This window comes from Varanus komodoensis, unplaced genomic scaffold (genome assembly GCF_004798865.1).
Source record: "Varanus komodoensis strain SLA01 unplaced genomic scaffold, ASM479886v1 scaffold2, whole genome shotgun sequence".
NCBI lineage: Eukaryota > Metazoa > Chordata > Lepidosauria > Squamata > Varanidae > Varanus > Varanus komodoensis.
The window spans coordinates 40,858,807-40,874,466 of NW_025335568.1; the positions used below are offsets into that span (position 1 = coordinate 40,858,807).

At 39.1% G+C, this 15,660-nt stretch overlaps 1 protein-coding gene across 7 annotated transcripts in view; it reads right to left on the minus strand.

The window, feature by feature from the left end:
- CLYBL (citramalyl-CoA lyase) overlaps positions 1-15,660 on the minus strand; it is a 228,273-nt gene that overhangs the window by 107,008 nt on the left and 105,605 nt on the right. Inside the window, exon 2 of one of the 7 annotated variants that reach the window (XM_044428515.1) lies at positions 12,539-12,775. The exons of 5 other annotated variants lie outside the window; for them this stretch is intronic. The gene's annotated coding sequence lies outside the window, so the exon portion shown is untranslated. Of the gene's footprint in view, positions 1-3,145; positions 3,169-12,538; positions 12,776-15,660 lie in introns of those variants that run through there. One more of the 7 variants, XM_044428516.1, reaches the window with a different exon arrangement.

Here is a 15,660-nt window from a genome sequence, read left to right on the forward strand (position 1 = left end):
GTGTGGATACAATAAATGTTCACAAATGCTCACACTTAGCTCCATCATTAGGGTACAAACTAATCTTGATTCCTGTGATCATTGCATGGCTTGTTGGAAGATTGGCGAACCTCAAATAACCCACAGGCTGTTGAGTTCCCTGAAGGTTGTTTGAGCTGCAGTGATTATGCTAAGCCACCCACTGGGATAAACTTGGGTTTGGTGCATTGTAATGTCTGACATGAGCCATAGGCTGGAAGAGGCTGACTTGCCCAAAGCTATGTGACATGCTTCACTACTGGGACCCAAGGATACATTAGGTGGAGAGACCTACAAATGCAATTGCTTTCCAAATGGTTTGTTATTTGTTTACTGGAATACGGTGTGTATGTGTGTGTGTGTGTGTTTGGGGGGAACTAAGATGTTTATTGCCACAGTAGTACAATGGCAAAGGACACTTAACCCTTACTTACAATCCATTTTTGCAATGATTATGGATAATTGTTTTTTTTTGGGGGGGGTGGAATACTGCCCCTATGAAAGCAAAGGGGGATTTTGATTGCCAAACTGGCCACAGGGGAAGGGTTAAACAGTAGTCTCTCTGCACCTATGTTAAAATTAGATTGAATCACCGGTGGCTGCAATTCAGTATGTAGGAGTGGAGTAGGCAACATTCTAAAACCATTAGAAAACTAGTCAGAGTCACCAGCAGACTGGCCACATGGTTAATTCATAAGCAAGAAATTCCCACATTCAGTGCCAACGGGCTAGTGCCTACACAACATTCTGTGCTAGGAGAAGATTTTTGGGAGCAGTGGAATGGTCATCTGGGGAACGGCAACAGGCCTAAACTAGTAGCAACACTCAGATACAGTCAAAAAGTCCTAAGGGTTCCACATGGAGCTGGGGTCTGTTCAGAGTCTGCCTGGAGCAAACCATTCAGAGTGGAGGCTCCATTTCTGATGTCAGACTGGCATCCCATTGCTTTGGCTTTGGCACTTGGTAAAGACATTTGTATATAAACAAGCCTTCCCTGACCAACCAGTTACAGTTTTATTGGTACAGTTTGATTTGAAATATTTTAAATTTTAAAAGAGCCAGTGTGGTGTAGTGGTTAAGAGCATGGGACTGGGACTCCATCTGGATTCCAGTCCCCGCTCAGCCATGGAGCCAATGGGTGACTTTGGGCCAGTCACAAACTCTCAGTCCAACCTACCTCACAGGGTTGTTGTTGTGGGAATAAGATGGAGGAGGAGAATGATGTAAGCTGCCTTGAGTCCTTTGTAGGAAAAAGGCAGGATATAAATCGATAAATAAATAAATAAACAATTCCCACACTTGTTGCTTTTGTATAGCCGCCAATTAAATTTTTAAATACAGAGTAGAATCTAAATTTTGCAAGTAAATAAGTACGTACGTACATATGTATGTATGTATGTACGTACATATTTTGGTCCAGAGCTTATTTTACTCTGACAAATTTATAGGGCTGTTTTCCTAGCACAACAAGAGCTTAGCAAACATTGCACAGAGTAGTTTTCCCCCATGGAAAACGTTTGAAAGAACACAGCCAATATCTGCAATTATATATAATTTTGGGTTCATCCATTTAGAAGAACCAACCCAAAAAGCTTAAAAGTGTTGCAATAAATAAGTTCAAGAGTAATAACAATAGGTTTAGTCATGTTTCTTTTAACTGACAGCAGGTAGATATCCTCCCCCCACACCCGAGAGAGCATCTTGTCTTCATTGTTTTGTCCAGACACTTCCTCGGAAAAGACAACCTGTTGGCTTACACTGATTTTCTTAAAAGGTATTGGATCCATCTAAAATAGAGCTACACAACTGACCTTGGGTTCACAAAAATAAAAAGGCAGGATATGAATGCAGTGTAATTATATGTAATAATACTATACTATATATTTAATAGTACTAAATATTTTAAAAATACTTAGTAAATATTTATAAAATAGTCTTCTAGAAAAATAAGGTAACAAAAATACAACCCTCAATTCTACAGGAGATCTGATTATTTTTTACATATAGGACTTTGTAAACTGTTCCTCATTCTGTTTTCATTGTTACATTTGGCATACTGTGTGCAATGTGTCAGAATCCCGGAATCTCAATTTGAGAAGAGGAAATAAAACTCAGGTTCGTGGGAAGGACCAAGCGTCCAGACCATCTAGGCTTTATTGTATTAACCCAAGGTTCCCGAGGTACTCACGATAATGCATGCATTACCGGGCAGGCAGAGGTGAACTCTGCTGCAAAGCTTCAATACCATTGCAGGGTATTTTATAGGTACACAGGTACAGGGCAATTGATGCCAGAATGCAGAGATTACAATAAGATTCTGAGGTCATCAAATACAGAACAGATAAAGAAGTATCATTCAATCACACAGTAACAATGAGATTACAATATCTCCAATTGCCTGTATTGACACTTTAGTTCAGTAGCTTGAACCCATCTCCAGGTCTGCTTAGACATGTAAATTCAAGCTACTGAGAAACTATGCATGAGCTCAAGACTCTAATCTAGCCTCTAGACATTCTGAATTGGCCAGGGCACATGGAGCCTCTGGGCTAGGAAGATACTTCCTTGAATTCCAACAATGATTATTTAATCATTGTGAAGGTATACAATGTAAATTCGGACTAAATGACCTGTGTACTGTAGCTTACAGCTAAAGGTGAGAGAAAGGAGCGGGGGAATGCCATTTTAAACAGTGACAGCTTGGTTTTGAGAAGGAAGACAGGATTTGATCCCACAATGCAAAAAGCACACAGAAGTAATGCTTTTTAGACAGGATTTATCCAAATTTTCCCAACAAATGCAAGAGTCAGTGTGGTGGAGTAATTAGGGCTTGGAGTGGGACTTGAGATCTGAATTCTATTCTTCATTCAGCTACCAAGCTCATTTTGGCCTAGTTTGGCCTCAGCCTAACTTACCTTGAGGATAAAATGGAGAGCGGGAGGAGAATATGTGGGCTACCTTGAGTTTCTTGCAGGAAAAAGGAGGGATAGAAATATAAATATATATATATATAAATAAACTGTGCTATCTTACAGAGAAGCAGTCTTTTGGCATGTAAAGAGGCAGAGAGTTTGGGGCTTGATTTCACAAAATCTTGTTAAAAAATAAGCAAAATCACTAACCTTACCTGTGTCACTAGATGACCTTCACTGTCAGTCTAACCTACCCATCACAGCAATGTTGTGAGATAACCCGCAGGCTATTGGGCAGCACATAAATGTAAAAAAACAAATAAATACAAAATGGAGTGCTTCCATTGAATATTGAAATCATACTGAACTTAAATGTGGTTATTAATTAAGGTTGCAAACATATACCTATTTATCTGGAAATAAACACCCCTGGATACCATGAGGTTCACTTCCAGGCAGACAAAGAATTGTTGAGTTGGACACAAATCGTTGAGTTATGTCACATAGTCCAACCTTTGTTAGGTGCAGGAAATCTAGAGATAGACCACGTCCAACAGATGGCTGACCAGCCTTTGCTTAAAGGCCTCCAGCAAGGAGGAGCAAGTACACCATCCCCTGGGTAATTGGCTCCATTAGTGCAGGACTGATCCATGGATCAATGCCAGAGAGCTAGTGTGGAGTGGTGGCTAGAGTGATGGACTGCATGCCTTGGAGATCCAGGTTCTAGTCCCCCTTCAGCCATAAGTTCACTGGGTGACTTTTGGCCAGTCATTCACTCACAGCTTTACCTACCTCACAGGGTTCTTGCAAGGATAAATTGGAATGGAGGAGGACTATATAAACTGCCTTGAATTCCTTACAAAAAGAAAAAAGGCGGTGATATAAACATTATTGTTGTTGTTGTTAATACTACTGGACAGTAATAAGTCAATACAAGCACTAACTTAAATTATGTTCTTATAAGGGACCTCTAGAGCAAGGACAATAGAGTTAGCTGGCAGAACAAGTTTTCTGGGCAATCCCATAACAGCAGCTGATGTCTCTGGCATTGCACTAGAGATTTCCTGCTCTAGAGCATCATAATTTATATTAGCACTCATTTCACATTGGGTACTGCATGCTGTTCCCAACTCCAGCCATGAACCAGTATTGTCATCAGACCCATCTTGAGATCTCCTGATCAGTAGACAAAGCATAGAGGGATACTGGTTCTTTCTCACCATAGCCCCATCACCCAACTCTCTTCTCCAAGGGTGCCTCAGTTATACCTGTAGCACTGTTATACCTACAGCACATTAATGTGTGCTGCCTTGATATCATTCTGTAGCTCTGTAGTTCTGACATTTTGAACTCAGCCCAGCTTCTCTTTCTTGAAAAGCTGGATTCTATAACCTGTTTCCATTAGTAATAGGCACATGCAAAGTCAGAGTATGGAAGTTCTGAGCCTTGACCCTGCGAATATTGTTCTGTTTTCCATCCTTGGCTTTTCAGATTCACAAGTCAGTAATGTGAAATAACCATGTTCTGAATAATTCTCTCTAACAAGAAGATATGCACTGTGTTCTTGCACACAATGACATGCGCTAACTAAAGTATTGGCCAATTCTGAGCTATTTTCCAGCATTTTATCGATACAGCTGCATAATAAGTAAATTGTTGTGCACTCATAATCCTGGCTATCAGCCTAACATTTTAATCATTTTGTTCTGATAGCTTGCTTCCTCACAGAATTAGCACTAATGAGTGGCTAAAATTTCTCAGGTCATATATGTCTAATTGCAGTCAAGAGTGGCTTTTATCTGCATGTACATTTCAATTTACCTCTGGGGATAATGTTTGTTAATTGTATTTCTTTTATATGCTGGTGGGGTGAAAAGCTGCTTACTCAAAAAGGGGCTAAGTGTTCTCTTCTTTTCCTTTGTTCTCACAAGAAGCTAAAGTCACTTCAAGAGGCACTTAATCCCATCATCCATGGTTACAATTGCCTTACAGCATCAGTCAAAAGGGACCTGAAGTAAATGTCACTATATTGTGCAATTAAAAGAAATTCAGGTAATTTGCTGGGAGCACATTCTGGTGTAAATATATAAAATGACATTGCAGGGATCCTAAATACTGTAGTGTTTTAAATCTGGTCAACTACAATATTGCCTATCAGGGGGAGGAGTGTGCAAAAAAGAGGAGCCCTTTTCTCCTAGTGTGTATTGTAAAGTAAAAGAAAAGAGGATAGTCCTCTCACGTTTGAAGTGACAAGAACCTACAAAAGTCCATATGAAAGGGAAATAAAATTATCAAGATAAAAAGAAGCAAGCTGATGTTTTAAAGAAGATCTCAGTTCCTTGCAATTGTTACAAACCTTTGTAAAATAAAGATGAACAATATTTAACACTTTTGTTCAGGATATCCAATTGTTCAAGGCATATCTTTCTTTCACAATTGTAATGACATTAAGAGGAATTTGCGGGAGGGGGGGCTTTCTACTTGCCCGTGTAAATTTAAATAAATAAAATAAATTTACTGCCCTAAAGAGATTTGCTTAAAAATTTAGTCCCAATAGATTAGATGGTTAATTTCAATGACATGTGTTGTTGGGATGCCAATTATGGAAAGCAACATGTTTGACATCTACATGTTCCACAGGAATTGGTTTTACTAACCCTAAGAGGTGTAGATTTATTAACATATCTAATTAATTTGAACCAGAAACAGTTTATGAAATGCAGCTTCTAATTACACAAATACTGAAAAATCCCCCAAAAACAGCTCTTATCCTCCATCTAAAATGCAATATTTGTAACAATGGAAGATTAGAATTTGGTTGAATTCTAAACTAGAATGTTAAACATTCTAAACCAAAGTGTTGTTGTTTTTTTTAAGCAACAGGAAACATATTTCGGTTCTTATGATGTCCACATGGAATCCCATTTTGGTTGCACTCTGATATAAATAGAGATGGATTCTACTAAAGCCGTTCGGTACAACCTGGTTCAAACCCACTGAAAATGAAATCATTGCCATGGCCACAGTCTCCATTCCAAATTAAGATAAAAATTAGAATGCTGGATAAGATGGACACCTTGGGGAATACAATGTAGAACAGTGAAGACAGAAGTTTGTTTATTTAATAAACTCATATGACAGCAGAGCATGGATCTCAAAGAAGGAGATTGGAATAGGTTGCAATCTGGAGCAACTGCTTCTAGAAAATAAAAATGGTGGCTGCAGAGGAAGAAAAATGGTTCAAAGTGACTCCCTACAATCAGCTGCTAAAATAGGGAGGCTGCCTCCTTGCATAGAAGCTGTGCGTGTTAAATCAAGGGCTTCCTTGTATTTTTAAGGGCCCATAATAAGGCAGGAGAGTATGAACATTGAAAAAATATTGTAAAATTAAAGAGTTTTTCTAAAATCACTGACAATTTTTATGACATTTTACAGCTTCCTTAGTGGATTTCCTTGGTCACTAAGCCCCCTGGCTTCAAATGGAAGTTAATGGACCTTAATTTCAAGTAAATCTTCAATTATTTTTGCTACTTAATGTCACATTAAAATTAGTTTATGAGAAATGTAAATTGGGAAAAAAAGAACTATTCAGGGAATGAAAGGCCTAAGCACAAGTGGAAAAGTAAAACCAGTAAAGACCTACAATAATAGGTAGCAACTATAAGACCATAAACTGCAATCATAGGTTAAATGGTTAATCAAGGTCACTCCACCCATTAGCATTAAGCTTCCATGACCTGTTGTTTAATCCTTCAAGTACATTATCTCAGTGATACTGATACTGAGCTTTGAATATATTTTTTCATTTCAAGTATTTAATGCCACTGCCCAGCCAAAAAGCCTCCTAGACAAACTTACATATAAAAAATTAAGAGAGACAATCCCTGCCGACTGGCCTACAGTCTAAAAACAAATATCCCTTTAAGGTACAGAGCACTGTGGATGCTCCCTAAGAGTGTGGAGTATGTCCGAAAATGAAGACCTTGAATCTGACTGGTACATATACAAGTACAGCTAAAATGTTATGAAAAAATATAAAACTGCTGCTTACATATTTTATCATTAATCATATGAATTATTCCATGATCAATCTTTTCAGAGTTCTCTGAAGGTTATTAGCTAGTTTTAGGTAGATACATGGTCATGTTATTAATATATTCATGTGGTCTGATGCATTTTTAAATGCATATCTGTGCAGCATTGTCCATATATTTTTAGCTAATGCAGAAGGCGTAGAGATTTATGCCATACAGCTGAAACACATTCAGATATTTTGATGAATAAAGCTTTTACACCCTGGAAGTTATTCTCTTTTTTCCATTGGGTAAGTTTGGATGCTCTCCAATTTTGCTGACCCTTAGAATCTAAAAAGCTGTGGCACACAAGGAAAATGGAATGGGAGTAAACACAAATGCTTGCAAGAGCACTCCCTAAATGGTACTTCTCTACTCTCCCTCACTTCAGCGTGCTGGAATGATAGTTGGTGCTGACAGCTGAGGCAGGAAGCCCTTTCATGGGGAAGCTCTTCAGCAGGGCTGGTGGAATGAGGCCACCCTCAGACAGCTGGAGATCGCGAGCTTTCCATATACAGTAAGTTAACATCCTTTCTCCTATTCACTTAAAGCAGAGGACACAGTATTTAAGTATCCTATTTAAGTATAGTTAGGCATTCCACCCTTGCACATTTTGTCCATTAGCTGCTGTCTGATGAAACGACAACAAATGAACGAGGGAGGAGAAAGACGGCATACCAGCAATGTCCACTGCAACTCTGGTGGCCAGAGAGAGGGGCATTTTTGGCAGTAGCCCTGCAACTGTTCTCTTCTGGGTAAAGTCTGCATGGCCCCACCATAACTGGCCTTTAGGATTAGCATGTTTGTATTTTTGTGGATTTACAGCTCTGCTGGTTTGAAACAACATCATGTTGGTTGGGATGGTTTTAGTGATTTTACTTCATTTCTGGATTTGTATTCTATGAGAACTATATTTTTGCATTCCTCAATTATTATTTTGATATGTGATTTTACTTTATTGCAAAAGCCCACCTAAGAGAGCATTTGCCTTAAAAGGAAGCTTTTAAATGTTTAAAACTAATACATACTTACATACATGCATACACACCCTGGGCAGTAGCTGCATTTCGCACAAAATACTTTACAATGAACATTAATCTGATCTAGTCAAAGTCTACAATGCAGGGCCTCTTGAAATATTGCAGGTTAGCATAATGCCAATAAGCAGGAACAAACCAGAGATGGTTATCACTTCAATTTCTTAATGATCTTCCAGAGGTATCTGGATGACTTTACTGGAAAAAAGAAAACTAAACTAGATAGAATTCAGTTTGATCCAGGAAGGCATATGATAATATCATAGGAACTTCACAAGAGACTGATTGGAAAAGGCATTTCCTACAAAAGCTCTCTTTTTCCCTCCAAATCTCCCTTCAAATCATGTCAAATCATGAAATAATCCTTCAAACATAAGAAGTAAAATAAAAATTATAAAGCAATATCACATATATTTAATAGAATATCACATAATCTATAGTGCAATGCATTTAACAAGATCCAAACAAGTCCCTAAGGTTGCCAGATTCTCAATTAGCAATAAAAAAGAAACTTCCCCCTTTCTTTCTATCCCAAGAGTCAGCCTCTTATTGCAATTAATTTCCAGGGCTTTTAATTATACAAATGGAAAATCATATGCAAGTCATATTAACTAGAAAGGGATGATATAGTATCCCATGAGTTTACTCTATATTTCACACTTCACTGACTCTTTACAGAAATCCTTGAATAATCATTCCAGACATAATAATCAAGACAACTACAGCTTCAAAATTGAACCCCAGCAGAAACTTATGAAGATGGATGGTTCAGATCATTTGATAGGAGTACCTAAATGGCAACCTACTTTGTAATATTTGCATGCCCTTTAATGCCAGGGTGCTAAATAATGTAGCATTAAGAATATAGTATTCTAATGAGCTCTTTGCTAAAACAAGTTTTAAAAGTGGCAGAGCCCTGTGAAAATAAGTGACTATGATCATAATTCTGACCCTAACTGCTTCGCATATATTATCTCAGTAATTTTTTTCACAGCAAATCTGTAAGGCAGGTCAGTAGTATTAACCCCATTAGTAGATGAGTCTGAAAAGGTTAAGGCAGGAAAGTTGATAATATATGGCTCAAGTGAGAGTGGAAATGGGGTCTTCCAAGTTTACAGTTTAGTGAGATTCTACACTTCAATGGCTAAATCAGTGGCAAAACTGCAACAGATCCTAACCGACTTTTAACTATTTTACAACCAAAAAAACCTCCTTGCAATTGTGTATCATTCATGGCAATGGCCACCAGATCTACTCCAAAGGTGGCCTATGGTCAATTTAATCTACAATAATATAGATGAACAGAGCTTGGATATTTTCTCAATGACATTCTCAATTAGCAATTTTAAGCTCTCCTTCTTTTAGTCCAAGAATCATTTGCAATAGGAGGTTAAAACAAATACTTTACTGCACAAGATGATATTTTTAAACTAAAACTGAACAGCCATGAAGGACAACTTGCTCCTAGCAGCCATTTTTGTGCACATGTGCCCCTATTATTCACACAGTGGGAGTTTCTTATCTGTCCTTCTCAGGTGCCATTAACCTATGTGGTTATGATTGCTACTATCCACATCAGCTTGGGAGATGGTGCAGCACAATAAAACCAATTGAAGCTTGCTCTAAATGTTGAGAACCAAATAGTAGTACTGTTCCCAGCAGCTCCCAGTTTCCTGGATCTTTTCTTTTCTTTTCCTTTTTTAATATATGGGCAGAATTTTAACCTCAGCATTTTGTAGCACCATATCTGTGTTGTCCCTTTTCCTTTTATTTTTTTTCCCACATGGGAGTGGGGAAAAAAATCTACAAAGTCATCCCTGTTTTCCTCTAGATGCTTCACAGAGACTGAGAATAAAGGGGAAGGGGACAAGCACATTGCAATGGGGACATGCCTAATTTATCCATGAAAAGTGGTAAAAGGTACTCCAAGCTCTCACAGAGCTGTGGCATTTTAGCCAGGTTGCTATTATTAATTGATTGCGTAAAGGAGGGAAATAGATGACAAATTAGGGTAAAAGGGACAGTGGGATCATGGGAGACTAGAGAACACAATTCACTTTCATGTATAAACAACTAGATTTCTTACTGAATTTTTTTTTTTTTTTTTTGCAAATCCTAAGCATTACTTGGAAGTCCCAGGATTTGAAAGGATGTATTGCCAACCAATGTGCAGAATCCAATAAAATATGCCACTAACTGTCTATCAGAAGAACCATCTATCTTGGAATGAGCCTTCTCAATTATTAAACTGAGATGAAGATGCCCTTTGAAGACACCCTCATTTGCAGAGGTCCATTTGTCAAGAGCTTTCTCCTGTGTTGTCCCAAATTATGAAATGCCCTAACCTTGGAATCTCAACTGGTTCCCAATGTCTATGTTCAGAAAAAGTGTAGAAACAGGTGTTTTTAATTTGGCAGTTTGCTTTGGTTGGTTGTTAGAGCTTTCAAGGGGAGAGTTAAGAAGTTTCAATGTATATGGAAGTGTTTCTTAGGTGTTTTAAATACTTCTATATGCTTTTATCAGTGTTGGGGACTCAAGTCAAGCAACTTGCTCCCAAGTCTGACTCAAGTTGCGTCAGCAACTCAAGTAGCATTTGACTTGGGAACAATGAGTGAATGATTCAACTTGAGAGTTTTACATTTTTTACGATCAAGTCTCTCCAGGGCTTACTGTATGGCAACATATCTTGGAAGGCAAACAAGAACACAGCAGAGGTGAGGGGAGGGAGTTTCAAGGAGATGGGGGCAGGATAGGGATTTTACTTATTTGTTTAAATACAGTGGTACCTTGGCTCACGAAGGCCTCAGTTCATGATCAAATTGGGTTGTGAACAGAAATTTCTGAAAAATTTTGCCTCAGGTTGCGAACGCCGCATTGATCACAATAGCACCAGTCCCCCCCGAGCGCACCCACTATCGTGCCTGTCCCCCCCCCCCCGAGCACGCCCGCTATCATGCCTGTCTATGGCGACGATCGCAGTCATGCCCATGCAGAGATGATGGACACGATCGCAGTCATGCTGGAGGGCAGAAGATGGCCATGACTGTGCCCGGGGGCGGGGCGGGGGGGGGAGATGGCTGCAATCTTTGTTGTTCTTTGTCACTTTGATATAAATTTTTGTGATTTAAAAAAATAGTTACATTAGTTATTAACCTTATTTACACTGAACCTTATGGGGAAATTTGACTTGGCTCACAACCAATTTGGGTCATGGCCAGAGTCATAGAACGGATTAAGTTTGTGAGCCAAGGTACCACTGTAACTTGTGGTTGAAGAAAAGGACTTCAATGCAAGTGCAGATGGGCGCATTGGGTAGGGGTTACACATCTCACATACACACCCATCACCATCTCTCTCTCTCTCTCTCTCTCTCTGTTAAAGTTGACACTTGAGATTTGACTCAAATATTTCTTGCAGTGACTGGAGACTTGACTTGGACTTGAAAGTAAAGACTTGAGACTTGAACACCTCATTTCACTTTAAATACATGATCCAAATTACATACAAATTCAACTTAAAGATGATCTCAGGAACAGAACTCATTCTTAACCTAGGGACCAGGTATATCCAACTATCATTTGTGGCACTAGGTGGCAAAAGAATAGGAAGTTATCGTGCAGTTAGTTTTTGCAATCTAATACAGTCAATTTCATATGTAACATCATCTTGGAACATACACAGAAACTAATGCTGAAACTACATAAAAATGATGACCCTTTTTCTGAGTTTCCATATTTACTCCTTTACATATCACATACAGTTGAGAATGTATGGATGCTGTCATATCTGTGTTTTCGGGGTCAAGAAAACAGTATGGGTGCACTGATAGGCTTTAAATAATATTTATTTTTATGTTATTATTACTGCTTATATTGGTATGATTATTTTAATACTTTGTTAGCAGAAAAGCAGGCTATGAACATTTAAAATCATTAAGTATCACGGTCCTTTATAAGTTGTGATAACAGATGTTGTAACCTACTGAAATTGAATAAAACAAAATAGGAGATACCAAGGAATTGGCCCCAGTTGCAATGTATGGCTGTGAAAGTTGGACCGTAAGGCAGGCTGAGCGCCAAAGAATTGAGGCCTTTGAATTGTGGTGCTGGAGGAGACTCCTGTGAGTCCCTTGGACTGCAAGGCGATCAAACCGGCCAGTCCTAGAGGAGATCCACCCTGACTACTCTTTAGAAGGCCAGATACTGAAGATGAAACTCAAATACTTCGGCCACCTAATGAGAAGGAAGGACTCCCTGGTGAAAAGTCTAATGCTGGGAACAATAGATGGCAAAAGAAGAAGGGGACGGCAGAGGAAGAAGTGGCTAGATGGAAACACTGGGGCAGTGGTATGGGCGGACTCTGAGGGATGTTGGAGGTCAGAAGAGCCTGGAGAAATGTTGTCCATGGGGTCGTGATGGGTCGGGCATGGCTTTGCGACCAAACAAAACAAAATGAAATAAAATGGAATCCCAAGGATTAACAGTGATAATAAACTTACCCCTGTAGAGCAGCAATTGTGCACCATATGTCAAAATCTACTTCACAGTGATTTGTGCTGCCCCAGAAATAGCATAAGATTCAGGGCCTTATTTTCACATAGTGGATGACATGTCTGAACTCCGAAGTCTATTTGTTCCTTATTGTTCTTTTTTGCCCAGAGAAGGTAACTTCACTCTGCATTGTTGTGGCATGATCATCTTCACTTTGCATGCTGCTACCATTTCACTACAAGAACCTGAAAGAATCAGATGCATCCTTCATTCAGCTCCAGTCAGTTTACTGTTCAACAGAAGTGTTTGCCTCTTCTCACCAGTGAGTTGCGTCCCAGTGCATGAACAAATACATAATGACATAATCCAAGGTAAAAGTCCTCAGTTCTGCAATGCTGCATGTCTGGCCACCCAGAAATACTGCTTTGGCTGCCCAGAAAGCATGATGCTAACAGGCAGCTTTCAAATAAATTTAATAAACAAACAAACAAATAAAAATGTGTCAACCATGTCGAGAACTGAATAGCGATATCATGCCAGTAATAGATGCCTGTCATCACCATGAACAATGCAAATAATTTGACTTCAGTTCATGCACTATTTTTTTTAAAAGTGTGAGGGATTGCTTCACAGAGTTTGGTAATCCATTCAAGGAAACTGATCAAGTGTGTGCAGACAAAGATATTGCTGAGTTGATAGCTTATGCTGAGGGAATTGCTTAAAAAAATCTTCCTACATACTTTGTTGAGAAACAACTTGTTAACCAGAGCTTACACTCTGAAAAAAAAATTGTTTATGTCTTTTCAGGATGCTAACCAAAAGGAATAGCAACTGTGGACTTTACCTAAGGATGGCACTATACCTGGATAAAAGCTGGATTTTGTGTTTTCAAAAGTGTAAAACCATTAGCTGTTTTTCTGGATGCGGCTACAGCTATAAGTCCCTGATGCAACTTGAAAGGTGAATAGCATTTAGTAGTGTCTAGTCTATTTAATTCTGCTATCTCCTCCCAAAAGATATCTGCAGCATGTTATTGAATGCAGACTACATGGTTTCAAAATCAAGTCAGTTCCCACCCACTGCTCCTGGATACCTTGTTTCAGATCTACTGTTAAGAAGAGCTCTTGAAAACATGCTCACTATTTTGAGCTATTTGGTGGGTCATTGCTAGACCACAGATTGGGGTGGGGGGGTTCTTATAGATCAACATAGATTTTGTACATCTGAAACCATTTTTGTTTACCTGAACATGTTTTTTGAAACTTTTCTTGGTGAGTCTGTATCATAGTATGAACATTGACTAATTTGTCAGATATGAGAATGGTCTCCTTTGAGTTGTGTTCTTCAGTAGTAAGTAGACAACAAGTTAGAATTGTTGTCCATAAGTATGACAAACAAGTTAAAATTGGTACTGCTTTAAGAAGAGATATATTACCAGAATCAGCATAACTTTTTGATGTGTGTGAGGTCATCATTTGTGACAGAGCAGCACACCTAACATTTTGAGACCATGCACACCTAGAAAGATCTTGTGAAAATGTTTCCAACAAATTTACATTGGGTTAGTTACAATATCCTGACGATTATAGTACAAACAGAGTAGGAAGCAAGGCTAAATCCATGAAGTCAATACTTTCAGACTGTGTTACTCCAAAGAAGTGGGAGGATTTAATTAGTAGGGTCTAAATGGGACACAAGTATAAGTGCAGCCAATGAACCACTGAAGTCTTACTCCACCAGCAAGCTACAGCACCAGAAGGAGAAACTGCAGCAAGATATTTAATTTTAACCCAATGACTGCAAAGCAGAAAACTGGGGAATGACTATTCCCAGGAATGACATCAAAGAAGTGCTGCTCTGGGCTAACATTACGTTGGTCCACTTGCAAGACATTTACTTAGAACAGAGATACCACAGGCACCATGAATGGTGCCCACAAAACTCTGCTGTATTTATCTCTTCAAAAATGCTTTAATTTACAAACTTGCAAGATGTGAGGGCACCAGTTTCTCTTTCCTGTTTCTCAACTTGCTGCTGATGAGCTTCTCAGTGAGAAAGAAGAAAAGGAAAGAGTTATTTTCTGGCCCCACTCAATCTTCTCCTGTCCACACAGATCTTTCCACCTAGAGACCTTTCTTTCTGTCTCTCCTCTCCAAGCCTCTAGATTGACTATTTCTCTTGCCCAACCTCTTTTCACACTATTTCTGTCCCTTTCCCATCCCTATTTTTCTTTCCTTTCCTTCCTAGACTGAAGCCTTATTTCCTTCCCACTTGCCCCCTTATCTTGCTGTTTCTCTGCACTCCCAACCTCTAGTGTTGCTAGCCTCCTTCTCTTTGCCTTGCTGCCTTTCCCCTTCCTAGCCTAACTTCACACTTTTCTCCTGCTCTGTCCCATTTGCCGTACTATTTCTCCATCCTTCTCAGCTCTAGCTATACTATTTCTCTATTACTTCTTCTAACTAGCCAGACCAGCCCAACAGCCATCGGGTAACAAATCACATCATTTGGGGTGATGTCCACAGCAGTTTCTCAAATTCCCAGCTGTGCCATAAGACAAAAAGAGCAAGGGATCACTAGCTTGGAGTATGCTTCAGGAGAAGAGCACACTGAAAATAGACCTTAACATAAATGGAAATAAAGGGCTGTTTAAAGGCCCCAAATTATGTAAATAGCATTTCACAACAGCTGTTTTTACCAAGCGAATTCACTACAGTATTTACTAATCACAATGAAGAGCTTCCTCCTTACATAAAAGAATGTTCACCAGACTGGAAAACCTAGGGCCAAACCCAGATGCATGTGTAGCATATCAAGAGAATGGCTTTTTCCCTGTAGATTATTATTTACACTAGCTAAATTGAATGTGTTTTTTCATGGATGACTAGTACGGCAGCTAAGCCTGAAGCCTTGAGCATTAAAAAAGCACCAAACCTATGATTACTGGACACTCCAGTTCTTGGTAAATCACTTTAGATTTCAATGATAGGCACTCTCTCTCTCTTGCCCCCTCCACACACAAACACAAATCCTTGTGTCCATATGTATACATACCAACCGCAAAGACATGCACCACCAAATCACACATAGATCACAGTTTGCACACACTGTTCCATCCATGCTCTTGTTGCCC